At 39.9% G+C, this 11947-nt stretch overlaps 2 long non-coding RNA genes across 2 annotated transcripts; one reads left to right on the top strand and one right to left on the bottom strand.

Moving 5' to 3' along the window:
• The first annotated feature begins 89 nt into the window (after positions 1-89).
• LOC113547620 (uncharacterized) lies at positions 90-8282 on the top strand. Its single transcript, XR_008301010.1, has 3 exons — positions 90-216; positions 3581-3696; positions 8062-8282. It is a non-coding gene; the product is annotated as an uncharacterized LOC113547620 (long non-coding RNA).
• Positions 7231-10588, bottom strand: LOC113547619 (uncharacterized). The gene is made up of 4 exons (XR_003404849.3): positions 10084-10588; positions 8340-8504; positions 8034-8238; positions 7231-7862 (listed from the first exon to the last, which is right to left on the bottom strand). It is a non-coding gene; the product is annotated as an uncharacterized LOC113547619 (long non-coding RNA).
• Between the last annotated feature and the right edge of the window lie 1359 nt (positions 10589-11947).

Here is an 11947-nt window from a genome sequence, read left to right as displayed (position 1 = left end):
AGAACAAATACTGCACAAGAGAAGCCAGTAGATGGTATGTTTTCTGTGCAATGCAACTAATGGACTTGCGCGTTTTGTCCTCTTCAGGTGGTTCAGTTGCTCAGCAGAACGCATCCCAGCAGGAAAAGCAAAAGACTGTCTGGTCTTCTCATGACATCCCCAGTTCTGTTCTCTGCCGAGCACAAACACACAATCAACCGAGTAATATTATAACCAGTAAGTGCTTTTATGATATAAACTTGACAGTTTGTTACATCTACACCGTATCTACACTTAATGACCATTTTTATCAGGTTCACCCACCACAGCATAGCAGCATGTTGTTGCACTATTACTGACTGCTGTAGGGTTTTAAACACCTCAGTGACACTGCTGGGTTGAGAAATCAATCGAGAAATCAATCGAGAAATCAAAGCCGATCAATCGAGGTTCACGTTAGTGAGTCTCCTTATACCAAAACTTATACAAACCCAAGGTAACACATAGGATACGAACATTTTTCCCAATCAGATTTTCAGGAATTGCACCATGGTTGATCAACACACTACATGACAAAGTCTGTGATTTGGTAATTGTAAAAGGGGCATGCCAATTTGTTCAAAGATTATCATTACATTTTCTTAGCTCCACCTTCAATTCAGCTAAAATGAACCTGCAGAGTATGAGAGCTTAAAAGCTTGCAATGGGTATCTGGCTTTATGAACTTTGCTTCACTGAAATTATATTGAGGCAGTTGGAGATTTTGGAACATACTGCCATGATTTCAATATACGGAATTTTTTTTTTTGTATTATTTTCCTGGAAGCAGCTATTAGAAAATGGAGAGACTATGGCCATAAGATGTACACATAGTCAGTAACAATACTCATGTTAAACAATTCTCAAGGGGTTTTAACAGGCCTAGGGTGTGTCAACAAAACATTCCCCACACCATTACACCACCACCAGCAGCCTGAACTGTTGGCATTCCCCACACCATTACACCACCACCAGCAGCCTGAACTGTTGGCATTCCCCACACCATTACACCACCACCAGCAGCATGAACTGTTGGCATTCCCCACACCATTACACCACCACCAGCAGCATGAACTGTTGGCATTCCCCACACCATTACACCACCACCAGCAGCCTGAACTGTTGGCATTCCCCACACCATTACACCACCACCAGCAGCCTGAACTGTTGGCATTCCCCACACCATTACACCACCACCAGCAGCCTGAACTGTTGGCATTCCCCACACCATTACACCACCACCAGCAGCATGAACTGTTGGCATTCCCCACACCATTACACCACCACCAGCAGCATGAACTGTTGGCATTCCCCACACCATTACAAACCCAGCAGCATGAACTGTTGGCATTCCCCACACCATTACACCACCACCAGCAGCATGAACTGTTGGCATTCCCCACACCATTACACCACCACCAGCAGCATGAACTGTTGGCATTCCCCACACCATTACACCACCACCAGCAGCATGAACTGTTGGCATTCCCCACACCATTACACCACCACCAGCAGCATGAACTGTTGGCATTCCCCACACCATTACACCACCAGCAGCATGAACTGTTGGCATTCCCCACACCATTACACCAGCAGCAGCATGAAATGTTGGCATTCCCCACACCATTACACCACCAGCAGCATGAACTGTTGGCATTCCCCACACCATTACACCACCACCAGCAGCATGAACTGTTGGCATTCCCCACACCATTACACCACCACCAGCAGCATGAACTGTTGGCATTTCCCACACCATTACACCACCAGCAGCATGAACTGTTGGCATTTCCCACACCATTACACCCCCAGCAGCCTGAACTGTTGGCATTTCCCACACCATTACACCACCAGCTGCATGAACTGTTGGCATTCCCCACACCATTACACCCCCAGCAGCATGAACTGTTGGCATTCCCCACACCATTACACCACCACCAGCATGAACTGTTGGCGTTCCCCACACCATTACACCCCCAGCAGCATGAACTGTTGACCCAAAGCAGGATGGATCTGACCCTACCATCTGCATGTCACAGCAGAAATGGAGATTCATCAGACCAGGTGATGTTTTCCCGGTCTTCAACTGTCCACTTTGGGTGAGGCAGATACCGTAGCCTCAGTTTCCTGTTCTTTGCTCACAGAAACCTGGTGTGGTTTCCTGTTGCTGTAACACATCCACACAAACATGTGCGTTCAGATGTTGTTCTACGAACTGATTATTTTTTTTTTTTTAGGGGTCCAAGCAGCAAAGGTGCGTACCGTCTGGTAAAAAGTTGTGAAATTTGGCACACTGATTGGGGAGGGTCTAAAGAACATTCTGACCAAATTTGTGCCAAGTGCTGCCAACGCTCTAGCTCCACCATCGGATCAAATTTGGGCTTAATTTGGAAGTATATTTATAGTCGTAACTTTTGAACCGTGCGTCCAAAATTTAAAAGCCTCTTCCCTCATTTTTGCTACTCCTCCTCCAAATTTTGTCCAATCTTCACCAAATTTGGCTCACAACATCTTGACACCTGTCTAAACAATGCTGCAGCAATGCCACCCTGCTGCCCATTTGTTCATCTCAACCTTTCCTTCTACAGTCAGAGAATTGACTTGACTGGCCTGCACAGAGCCTGGACTTTAACCCAATCTAACAGCTTTGGGATGAGTTGGAATGACAAACCATACAAACAAGCTACTGAAAGTTTTTATCTTTACTATTATTATTATTATTATTATTATTATTATTATATTAGTAGTATTGCATGATTATTTCAGGACATGAGTTTGAAAAATAAGTCACACACACCTGTAACTCTCAGTTGCACTGTCCCTGGAGTAAGGGTGCTCGGGAAGTTGCAGGTGTAAATTCCTGCATCAGACTTTTTCAAGTTGCTCAGTTTGATGGAGAAGTTGCCTTTTGCAAACTTTGATGGAAAACTCTCCACTCTGCTTTTGTACACTGGGTCCTGCTCCTCAAAATTCACTTTGCCTCTGATGATGTCACACACCGTCTTGCTGTCATTGTATCGCCAATACGCGGTCAGGGTATCGTGATTGGCTGTACATGGTAAGATGACGGAACGTCCTAGATTAGCATTAACCACCTGGACACTCTGCGCTGACACTGAAAAACAACAACAACAAAAAAAAACAAAAAACAAAAACTGTTTACATTGACTGTACTCCACTATGAGCAGAGAATAAGGCTGTATAGGTCATTCCTTTCCCAGTAATTGCAGTACTTACTCATTTTACTTTATCTGTAACAATGCACTTAACTGGCAAACTAGCTCACCATATTTTTAGTTGTGTTTGATTATGACTTTTTTTTCTTTCTTTTTTTTTTTTTTTTTTTTACCCAAAGCAGCTTGTAATTGAGATAGGACACAACTGAGCAGTTAAGGGTTAACATTAAAAATCTCAATTCTATGCAAATAATGTAAAGTGACAAATCCAAACAATTATCTCAAATGATTCTTTAGACCAATCCTATGAACTACACTACATGGGCCAAAGTTTGTGAACACCGAACCAACACACCCATATGTGCTTGTTGAACATCTCATTCCAGATTTATTCCCCCTTTGCTGTTATAATAAACTCCACTCTTCTGGGAAGGCTTTCTACTAGATTTTGGAGCGTGGCTATGGGAATTTGTGTTCATTCAGCCACAAGATCATTAGCGAGGTCAGTTCACTACATGGACAAATACTGTATTAGAAATAATTTACATTTTTACACAAATAGTACAGGAGCTGAGCTCTGCTTGCCATTCACGTAAACCAAAGGTGGCAGAGTTATGACTATGTTTTTATGGGTCTGTGTTAAGTGCTCACCACTGTTTATCAGCATCAGGAAGACAAAGACGACAAAATATCTGTGAAAAAACAACAGGTAGAATTACAGAGTAAATTCACAGTACAAGTATTCTGGTAAATTCAATATATGGTATTGTAACCCCTCTGTAAATCGGAGAGATTAGAGAGATTTTTTTCATAACCATAACAGAGGCGTAGGGTATTGCAACTCGTAACTACAAACTGGAGATAGTGGTTCGCCGCAGGTAAATAAAAACAAGCCTGTGATATTACCGTTACTGAAATTTATCATTACATGAATTATTTTATATAATATCCAAATGCATTCAGTTACTAAATATAATACTAAATACAGGAAGTAGACACGTGCAATACAATGATTTAATTGTCTCTACACAATATTACACTGCCACAATGTCCAGTGATGTTTACTCTGATTATATTATATAACCAGGCCTGCCAATGTTTATGAATTTTTTTCGTAGGAGCTCCACAATTTGAAATTGGTGTACAATAGGAGTTATCACTCAAACATTGACAAAAGAGCAGTCTTTTCTCCCTAATAAAAAAAATGGGAGATGAGCAAATCAACATGTGAGTCTACAATTTAAAATTAAAAATGCCTACACTGAAGTGTCAAATCTAGAACTTTACAAATAATGTCAATGTTGATGACAATTAGAAAGTGATTAAATATAATTTTTTTGCTCTGCTGTGCGTTCAAAATCTTAACAGCAGATCAACAGTGAAAATGTCTTCTTTTATCAGGTCTGGACAAATTAAACTGTTTCCACAATCCTAATATTAAGTAATGAAGGCTCAAATGTAATTTTAAAGTAACTGGACTACTTCAGTATGTGGTAACATGAACTGTTGTAGTCAGCAGATAATACTGTACATGAAGTTCTTATCTCACCATGTGAGAGATACTTTCTACAGGCCGTAGTTCCTCATTATGATGTTTACTTGAGTGAGGTTTCAGATGCTCTACGCATGGTTGCAGAACCGAAACGGCATGTAGTAACCACCACTTTTGTTTGCATACCCATGATGGTATACAGTGTTTGATTATGTTCAGCGTCTGCAGGAGTCTGGTGGGTATTGTTTACCCATGCTAGTTTCCTCTAATCTAGTTATCTGGTCACCACTGAGCACCACATTATTTTCATACTGATTTTCATACTGATGTTATCTGTAGCTGTAAAACAGTCAGTAAAGAGAGGTACAGGGCCCTGTTGGGTTATGTAGGGTTATGATAAGAATCTTGTCTTGTGCATGCTTTACAAAACAGGCACGGTGGTGGTGGTGGTGATAGTGATGGTTGAACAGTACACACACACACACACACACATACATACATATATATACATACAATTTCTTAAATTGCAGGTGCAGTTTATTTGGTGGCCCTTACTGGACCTCAATTTTAAACACTTCCCAAACGTAACCTACTAGCTAAGCTAGTTAGTTAGGCGTAGTTCAGCTCATTAAAACAGATAAGCTACTTTATAACGGGGTTATATTTAACTAGCAAACTGTAAAAGCGTTATGCAGATAGCTAACGCCAAATAAACAATTTTCCCCTTACACTATATGCAGCTAGTATTAGCTAGCGGTACCGGATTAACCGGTTATTCTGGTTTGTTTGGTTTTTTCAAGCACAGTAGCAGGTTAGCTTAGCAGGAGGGTATTCCCCCAAACAAGACCACTACGCCTATTTATTTGAAAAATGCTTCACACTGGTAGTTTTTTTTTTTTTTAGCCGATACATACCTCCCGTTCACGTCGACAAACATGATAAAAAGAGCTCAAAAGAGTGAAAATACTTATTAATGGTAGTAACAGTAATATTAATGCACACTCAGTATTGCGTTTGTTTTTTTTTTTAAACCATAATTAGATACGAAAGCTATACGTCACATCCGCAAAGCTTGTTTAAGATTTAATTTGGTTTTCTCTTTGGTTTTATCTACATTTGTAGTAAAATATTGCCAGTATCATTGAGCCTATTAATATTCCTCTTATTTAATACACTCAGTTACAGTTTATTTCAACAGGCCCTCCACCTATACAGTCAGCATTGTGGGTGTGACGTCACTGACTGGCATCCATTTTATTGCTCTGCACTACAGGTTCCCAGCCCTGGTCCTGGAGAACCCCTCTGCAATATATATTTACTGCTCTACCACACCTAATTCACCTCATTAGCTAATTAACAGCCCATCCTCATTGGACGTTAGAGTGTTAGATCAGGAAAAACACTAAAATACACAGGACAGGGGTTTCTCCAGGACAGAGATCTGGAACCTGTGCTCTGCACAATTTATTCCCCCTTTCAAAGACCACCACAGAACAGATATTATTTATAGTTTAGGTTTATTCTCAGTACGCCAGTGACACTGTAATGATATTGTACATAAGTCATCTCCATGCACAATGGAGACCCTCGAGCCTTGTTCAGGGTCAGTTTCTGATCACAGCACTGCAGTTAGCTGAAGATTTTTGACTGAGGTGTTTACACGGCAACACTGCTGAGGCTGATCCACTCGTACCACCACACACATACAGTCCCCTCTGAAAATATTGGAACAGCACATACATTAAAGACATTTGGATTTGAGATCAAAATTTGAATATGAGATGATAGATCAGAATTTCAGCTTTCATTTCCTGATATTTACATCTAGACGTGTTAATCAACTTAGAACATGGCACCTTTTGTTTGAATCCACCCATTTCTTCAAGTGATCAAAAATATTGGAACATGTGACTGATAGATATTTCTTGCTGCCCAGGTGTGCCCTGTTAAATTGATTGTTTAGAATGAATAGCTCTGAATGTCTACTCTTGGTTGGAGCTGTAGGTTTTGCCTGTGAAGACTGCATTTGTTTAAAAAGGATAAACCAACATGAAAACCAGCATGCTGTCTATGGGAGAAAAGCAAGCCATTTTGAAGCAGAGAAGAGAGAAAATCTATCAGTGTCTTTGCATAAGCATTGGGCACGGCCAGTACAACAATTTGGAATGTCCTGAAAAAACTGAAAACAACAGAATTGGCCTTGCTGTTCCAATACTTTTGGAGGGGACAGTATATAACCATTTCAGTGTCCCTGCTGCTCAGTGGAGCTCCTATGGCGGTTTCCATTGATGGACAAGGTAGAAGGGGGCCAATATTTTATGCAGAGTAACAGATGAACTACAGTCCATAGTTGAACATTTCTAGGTAAAATGGCCAAAGAAAAATTCACCAAACACCCCAAGTTGTTTTATTAACACCTGTTGTCTTATTATTTATTATTATTGATATGTCTTAATGTTTTTTTGTTGTGTATTAGTAGTATTTGTACTGTTTCATATATATATATATATATATATATATATATATATATATATATATATATATATATATATATAAAAGCTTTGGCAATGCAAATTTAACACTCATTGTCATAACAATAAAGCTCCCTGATCTTTCAATTTCCACTTCCTCTAATGGATAAAGCCTAAACTTCATTGCTCATGATTAAAAACTTTAGACTTTCTCCCTTCCTGTCTGAACCCAGGGCATGGGGCCCCCTGGTGGCCATGTGGGCCCTATGCACCCCCTTATTAGGTAGGGCCGGCCCTGGACAGGGGTTTCTCCAGGACCACATACCTGTCAACATGGGGATTTGAAAATAAGGGAAATCCAACCCAATCTTGGGGGAGATGTTTGCTATCTGTCTCCTGGTAGTCAATGAATTCCTCCCTCAGCCTATCCTCATTCAAGCTCAACTGAGAGAACAGGGCTACTAGCCTTGTCACTGTAAAATAAAACAATAGTGCTGCTAACTGAACACTGCTGATTTATGTAAACCATGCAATACTTCATATAACATGTTAATTGTAAACTGTCCCTAATCACTAACTGTCCCTGGAGTGATATCAAGCCGAGATGCAGGGTCCAGCGCTCTCAGGTCCTTCGGGAGTTGGGAGTCGAGCGGAAAGCAGTTGAACATCTTTCTCAGAACTGCTTCATAGAAAGTTCTCACAGTTCTACAACAGGGTAATAGTAAAAACAATTAAACAACATAAAAAAAATACCAATAAAAACAACAACAATATGCATTAGATAGTAGCAAACATTTCAGGCACACTATAAGAGTTATCCCAGGCTGTCAAAAGATGAGATCATAATTATATTAAACTACAGAGTAATATACTCACTGAAAGATTGTTTTCTTGGATGAAACAGGAAGCTGCATTTCTGATGAATGCCTTTGTCTCTGCTCCAATGAAGAGGTCTTCATCTTCCAACTGATGTCCCTGTCCTTAGTTCACCTCCCTGAGAGGGACATCCAAGATGGCCCTGGCTGGTATGAGGTAGCCCAAAAACCGCCTCTTCAAGCCTGTGAATCTGTACTCCCTCTGACTGTAGACAGTACATGTAGCCACAATAAAATAACTGAAATAATACATATTATCATATGTGATTATTAATCTATTATTATCCCAAGAGGTCATGACACCCACCTGAAAGGCAATATTAAATTCAGCTAAAGGCTTAAGGGCAACACTCAGGAACATAAAGTATGCCTTCATAACTGGATCACGGAGATGGCTTGCCAGATCACGAACTCTGGCATGAGGTCTACATATCCTTGCTATGTCCTTCATCAAGCTCCACAGCTACGGCACCTGTTAAGCAAAAGTGTCCAGTTACTTTAGGCTACACCATGGGAACATTATCAAGGAGTCAATTAGATTGTCCTGTTTATTTTGAGCAACATACTTATGAAGTCTATAGGGCCTTTCGCACCGCTTTACTTCCAGAACTAAAGTTACAGGACTAAAGTACTGGGTGATTTTGCGTGAACTATTTCCCAGTACCGTTTAAAGGGTTGCATTCGCACCGACAGTGGGCACTAGAAAGTGACGTAAGCCGGTCGACAGCGACGTCATTTGTGCGCGGCGTTCAACGACGGAAACAAGCGGAGGATGGAGGACGATCAATGAAGGCTTTAATTTAAAACTATACGGAAGTAAATTGGAGAGAGTTAATAAATTTTGCTTTCTAGGAGTACATTTTGATCCAAGGTTGACATGGGTGGAACATATAAGGAATGTGGAGGATAAATGTAAAAAAGTAATAAATACAATGAGATGTTTATCAGGGTTATCACTGAAATATATATATGCAAGTTTAATAAGGTCAAGGATAGATTATGGGAGTGTGGTGTATGGATCAGCAGCCAAATCTGTACTTGCGAGACTTGATATAATACAGGCTAAAGCATTGGGACTATGTTTAGGAGCAGTAAAAACATCGCCAGTATGTGCACTACAAGTGGAAGCGGGTGAAATGCCACTGGACATTCGGCGTAAACAATTGCTGGTAAATTATTGGATTAATCTAAAGGGACATAGAGATGGTCATCCTACTGAGAGAGTGTTGCAAGCTAGCTGGGAAAAGAAAAGGGCGCATAAGTTTAGTTTTGGATGGATAGGAGATGAGGGAGCTAGAGATTTGGGGGTGAGCGGAAGAGTTCTGCCCAACTGTTGTATGGCCGAACTTTCCAGTATGGAAGATTGAAACCATGGAAGTTGATTTTGATCCATTACATCAAATCGAAACAATAAACAATAGTGCAGACCTTGTAACTGGAGAGAAGAAATAGTGATGCCAAGATTAAGAGTAGGACACAGTAAGTTAAATAGTACATTACACATTATAGGGAAGCATCCTACAGGGTTTTGAGAGTATTGTCAGACGTTAGAAACCATAGAACATGTACTTTTAATTTGCAGAAGATATGAAGAACGGAGGAGAAATAGGATGGAAGGATTAAGAAGAGATGGGTTGGCAGGGGCAGGTATAAAAGATATTCTGCAAAGTGGTGTGATTAGACAAGGCAGGAAAAGTACATGTAATTTCTTGATTAGTACGGGTTTGATGAGGAGAATATGATCGCGGAAAACAAGCTGGAGGAAATAAACTGGAGTAACATCGCAGGAGAATGATCCAGAAGATGGCGGAAATGCAACGCTCTTGGATGCAAGCAGCCATTAAACCTCAAAGAAGAAGAAGAAGGAGAAGAAGAAGAAGAAGAAGACCCTGCTCCGGAGTAGGAGCTAATCTGGTTCTCGAAAAAGGCAGTCCGGTACTAAAATCACACCCAGTTCCGGAGGTGCGAAAACGCCCAAAAGTGGGTAGTTCCACAATTAGTTCAGGTACTCTGAAAAGGTTCCCGCGGTGCGAAAAGCCCTAATATCTTACCTTTGATGAGTTGCGTGGCTTTCGTTTTTCCCGCTGAGTATCTCCGAGCGATGGAGTCAGGGAACATGTCTGCTACACTACGGTTGAAATCATCGCAAAAACTTAAGGCCACATTATTTTTGGCGCAAAGCTGTTTTGACATTTTCACCTCTGCTCTTGTCACTTGAATGTTTGTAGTCACAAATGAAGTAATTAGCTGGGCATGTTTCTGTGCTTTGCAGATTTGTCATGTCCACATGCTCACATCACTTTTCCCTCCGTGTGATACACTAAAATCTGTGTAGCATAATTTACAAAAAGCATGACTCTTGGTTAAGTACGGGTAAACCTCCTCGCATTTGTTTAGATATTTCCACAAAGTTTTCGCCTTTTTTTTTTGCAGGTACTCCAACGCCATCTCTCTCACATTCCTCCATCCTCGGGATGTTGTTGTTGTTCTTCTTCTACTACTTGTTTTATTGGCGAGTGCTGTAGATGTTACAGCTAATGTTCTGTATACTGCCACCTGCTGTACCGGAGGCGCATGTAGCAAACATCAATTACACCCAGTGGGATTTTTTTTTTTTTATATAGAAAGATTAAAAATACAGGAGAAATACGGGAAAATATTTAAACAGGATGATAGAAGAGGATAGAATGGTAAAATACGGGAGAATCCCGGGAAAAACGTGCTCTGTACAATTTATTCCCCCTATCCAAGAACACCTGGGAGCAGATATTATTTATAGTATTAGCTTTATAGCTTTATTCTCAGCACACCAGTGACACTGTTATGATATTGTGTGTGGTGCTGGTACGACACTATTCTAACACTATTGTCCTTCTTTATGTTAACTTTTTTTGTTTGTTTCTTTGTATATTTATGTCTATTAGAACCCTTTAATGCAATTTTTTTATGCAATTATAAATGATCGCTTTTAATATATCATTTCTAAAGTAATTCTATGTGTCCTTATTTTTATTTGGAACTCAGGGCTCAGAGGTGATCATGGGGACAAGCTCAAACTGTGCAGGTTAGTGGACTGGAGTTGAGAAACCTGGAGTTGCTCTAATACACATTCATAAATATGGTTGTGGTTGAACAGTTAAGGCTCTGGGTTACTGATCAGCAGGACGGGGGTTCAAGCCCCAGCACTGTCAAGCTGCTGCTGTTGGGCCCTTGAGCAAGGCCCTTAACCACAACTGCTCCAGGGGTGCTGTATCATGGCTGACCCTGTGCTCTGACCCCAGCTTCCTAGCAAGCTGGAATATGCAAAAAAATTGCATTTCATTGGCTCTGTACTTGTACTCCGCACAATGACAATAAAGTTTAGGATTAATTATAGCCAATTTATCGTCACTGATTAATTTTCTATAATTGCACCCCCCCAGCTGTTTAAAAAAAAAAAAAAAAAAAAAAAATTAAAAAATCATGTTCTGCTGCTACTGCAAGAAATAAAGATATATAGTGGTATTATTTACTGAATCTGTTCATACCGAAGTTTCAGCAAAGATCGGTTATGAATTTGTAAATTATTAAATATTTTCTAAACCCTGTTACTGTAGTTATTGTAAGAATTGAATTATATTTCTGAATTATAGAATTATTATAGAAATTCTGAACTATTATGAATTATATTTCCATATTTCAAATTTATATTTGTTTTTCACTTAAATTATGTTTGTTGCAATATCACATTAAAGGTTGAAACAGATCTGACATGACTTTTTTTTTTTTTTTGCATCTCAAAAAACCTGCCATTTTAACAGGGGTGTGTAGACTTTTTATATCCACTGTACATATGTATAGATCATGTGGTGTTATTTCATTTAATATATGTATGGCACTACAGAGGAACATCAGAATTTTTTTGTAATGTATATT

This window comes from Pangasianodon hypophthalmus, chromosome 25 (assembly GCF_027358585.1).
Source record: "Pangasianodon hypophthalmus isolate fPanHyp1 chromosome 25, fPanHyp1.pri, whole genome shotgun sequence".
Classification (NCBI taxonomy): domain Eukaryota; kingdom Metazoa; phylum Chordata; class Actinopteri; order Siluriformes; family Pangasiidae; genus Pangasianodon; species Pangasianodon hypophthalmus.
The sequence above is the reverse complement of the archived record's forward strand: the minus strand, read 5'-3'. Positions and strand labels throughout refer to the sequence as shown.